The following is a 3,896-nucleotide window of genomic DNA, read 5'->3' on the forward strand; positions in this document are numbered from 1 at the left end:
AGACTTCCTGCTAAGCACCTCACCATTTAATTTAATTCTTAACAACCTCTCTATTTAGCAGATAACTCTTCTTTTATAAATGAGGGAATTGGAGCTCAGAGAGGAACTGGCCCGTGCAAGTTCACACGCCAGTGAGTGGTGGAGCCTAGTCAGGCAGTTTCAAAGGGCCACGTCTTTCGTGCCTCCCTAGCAAAGGAGATGATGTGTCAACATAGAAGTTCAAGCTGGAACAACAAGCAGTGGGAATGTGCAGAGTGAAGGCAGCCCGGCAGAAAGCGCAGGAGGACAGTATCTGGCTTCGTGGAGAAGGCAGGCCTTGCTGGAGTGGCAGGAGTGAGTTAGACGGTGACCAGGCGGTCCAAGGTTCCCTTTCAATATCTTATCAGCAGGTAGGAAAGCTCCAGCATTCCATAACTCTTGCTCTCATGTCCCTACATTGTGCTTAAAGAAATTACGCAAAATAAACATCTTGGATCTTGTATGTCTTGCTCGGTGGTGCCCAGAACAATGCATGCCACTCAGCACACACCTGACGTCTATCCGTTGATGAATAAACCAATGAACTTCATTTTTAGTAGCCTGCTTCCTGGATCCTCACCTGCCTGGTGAATGCGGGCAGCGTGGCTGCTTCATTCCTCAGTCACTGCTCATGTCCCCAGGCACTCCTTTGCCTCCGGCAAAGCTCAAAGCCAACTAGGTCCTGAGATCTGAGAAACTGAAGTCACTCAGTCGTGTCCCACTCTTTGCTACCCCATGGAGTATAGCCTACCAGGCTCCTCTGTCCATGGGATTTTCCAGGCAAGAATACTGGAGTGGGGTGCCATTTCTTTCTCCGGGGAATGTGAGAGGTGATCTGAGAGGCCCCTAGCATCTGTTGAAGTCTCTGTTGAAATTAAAATTGCAACTGACTCAGCAAGTCCACTTGTAGATACGCAGGCTGTGGCATGTACACAGCACGGTGGCCATGACCACATGAGGAAGGCTGTGAGGAAGAGTGGGAACCCCCTACATGTCCACCACTGGTGAGGGGCAAGGGAAAAACAGCTCTACTCCTACAAAATAGAGCTTCCCTGGTGGCTCAGCTGGTAGAAAATCTACCTGCAACGCAGGAGACCACTTGCAGCACAGGAGATGCTGGCTCAGTCCCTGGGTCTGGAAGATTCTCTGGAGAAAGAAATGGCAACCGACTCCAGTATTCTTGTCTGGAGAATTTCAGAGACAGAGGACCTGGTGGGCTACAGTACATGGGGTCACAAAGAGTCTGACTGAGTGACTAACACACAACTACAAAATATGGAAGTGTCTTATGTACCCCCTTAAAAACAGACCAGACAGAGCGGAGTGTTCTGGAATGAGGTGAATGCCAAGGAACTCAGCTGAAAGAAAAAGCAAGAATAGAATAGATCCCCTTTTGTATAAATGCACAGTGTACCCCATCCGTCCATAAGCTGTCTACAGAAACCTCAGGGAAGGAGGTACTTTTCATTGTTCAGTTCAGTTGCTCAGTCGTGTCCGACTCTTTGTGACCCCATGAATTGCAGCACGCCAGGCCTCCCTATCCATCACCAACTCCTGGAGTTCACTCAAACTCACATCCATCGAGTCGGTGATGCCATCCAGCCATCTCATCCTTTGTGGTTCCCTTCTCCTCCTGCCCCCAATCCCTCCCAGCATCAGAGTCTTTTCCAATGAGTCAACTCTTCGCAATGAGGTGGCCAGAGTACTGGAGTTTCAGCTTTAGCATCATTCCTTCCAAAGAACACCCAGGACTGATCTCCTTTAGGATGGACTGGTTGGATCTCCTTGCAGTCCAAGGGACTCTCAAGTCTTCTCCAACACCACAGTTCAAAAGCATTGAATCTTTGGCTGTTCACTGTAGACCCCCTGAAATCCCGAGTGATGGAGGTGGGGGTGGTGGGCACTGTCATGGGTCCTGCAGTTACGTACTTTTCACACAGATTATCTCGTTAAAGCTTCACACAATCCCATGAAACAGTATAATTTGCTTTTGTTTTTAACAGAAAACTAAGGCTCAGAGAGGGAAAACTCTATACTCAAGATAATCTAAAAATCGGAGACACCTGGCTGAGAGCTCAGGGAGCCTGATCCCCAAACCGATGCTCTTAATACAATGCACATGTAATTTTTCATTAAAAAACAAGTCCCTGAGGAATTTCTGGTTCCCAGTATTGCTTCATCCATCGGGTCCCACGATTGCAGACGCGGGCTGGACCTCAGAGGCAAGCCGCTGCTCTCAGGATCCGGGGACCGAGCGAGGCTCAGAGCTGGGCAGAAACTCATCCCGGCCCGGGATCTGGTCCCCCCACCCCACCTCCCCGAGAGCCCCAGAAGCAACGCACGTGGTCGGCGAGCGCGGAGGCGCTTCCCCGCGTCCCGGGAGGGAGCCCGGCTGATGAAAGGTAGCTCCCAGCTCGGCTCCGACGCGAACCGGCTTCCCTCTAGGCCCGGAGGCGAGCCCGGCGGGCGGCTCCTCCCGGTGGGGTGACCGCGCGGGGCCGGCCCGGCCCGGGGGCGGGACTCGGGAGGGCGGCGCGGGCGGCAGGCGGGGCGCGGGCGGCGGTGCCCGGAGGCTGCGGCGCGGTGGGGCGGCCGTGCCCACGACCTTCCGCGTCCCCGGGGGCCGGTGGTGCGGCCGGCGGCGGCGGTGGCGCGGACGGGTGAGTGTGCGCGGGCCCGGGGCGCGCGCCCCTGTGTCTGCGCGGGCGCGGGCGCGGGCGGCCGCGAGTCCAGATTTCAGCCGCGCTACCGCCTGGGTGCCCCGGTCCTGGCCTGGTGTGGGCGCCGAGGGCTGAGTTTGGGCCCCATTTCCCCCCGTTCTGCGTGGGAGCCGCTCTCCCGCGGCCCTTGTGAGGGGGTGGGGGAGGGCGAGAGGGGCGGGGGCCTGATTTCGGGGGTGGAGGGAGGCCCAGAGGCAGCAGAGCCTGGATCAAGACTCAGCTGCCCCAGGCCAAGGCCAGAGGTGGCCGAACATCCCCTTCCCCGGGCGAGCTCGGTTCCTCTGTGGCTCCAACCCCCAGTCTGGCTCCTTGACCTTGGATGGTTCACTTTCGTTTCTGGGTCTTAATTTTCTCACGTGTAAAATGGAGAGCTTGGAGCCATTGTCTCTGAAGGCTTTTCCACCCCAAAACTTCTGTGACAGACCCTCCATCATGGCCCCTTGTTGGGACTTTCCAGTTTAATAAAACAAAACTTGACTTGTGAAAACTGTAGGATTCCCCCGTCCCCCAGCAGACACACACACACACACACACACACACACACACACACACACACACACACACACACACACACACACACACACACACACACACACACACACACACACACACACACACACACACACACACACACACACACACACACACACACACACACACAACTTAGGGAGGTGCATGGGGCTCTTCTAGGAATGCGGGGCACTCAGTGTCTGCAGAAACGGAGATTTTTGCAGAGGTTTGCTACCCAATTCAGAGAGATGGATAATTGGAAGGTCTGGTTAAGTGGAAACAGCAAGGGGAGTTAGGAAGCTGGGGAGTGGATGGCCAGTTAGTTTGAGGAACTTGAGGGCTGGGCTCACTCCCTGCCTGCCTCCATCCTGGTGTCTGACCTTCCCCGCCTTGTCCCCTTAGGGCTAGTGCAGGGCTGGAGGGGGTGGGGGTGGCAGCTCAGAATACGCTAATGGGTGATGGGTCAGCACCTGCCCTTGGCCAGTCTTGCCAACACCCCTCCTGCCCTCTGCAGCCTCCAGTTTGGATGAGAGGCTACAGGGTGAGGGCGGAGGCCGCCTTGATCGGCCCCCATCCTACCCTCTGGTTTGTATCTCTCCGTACTTGGCAGTTCCTTCTCTCCCTCCACCTTGGCCAAGGCAGGAGCCT

This window comes from Capricornis sumatraensis, chromosome 6 (genome assembly GCF_032405125.1).
Source record: "Capricornis sumatraensis isolate serow.1 chromosome 6, serow.2, whole genome shotgun sequence".
NCBI classification, from domain to species: Eukaryota; Metazoa; Chordata; class Mammalia; order Artiodactyla; family Bovidae; genus Capricornis; species Capricornis sumatraensis.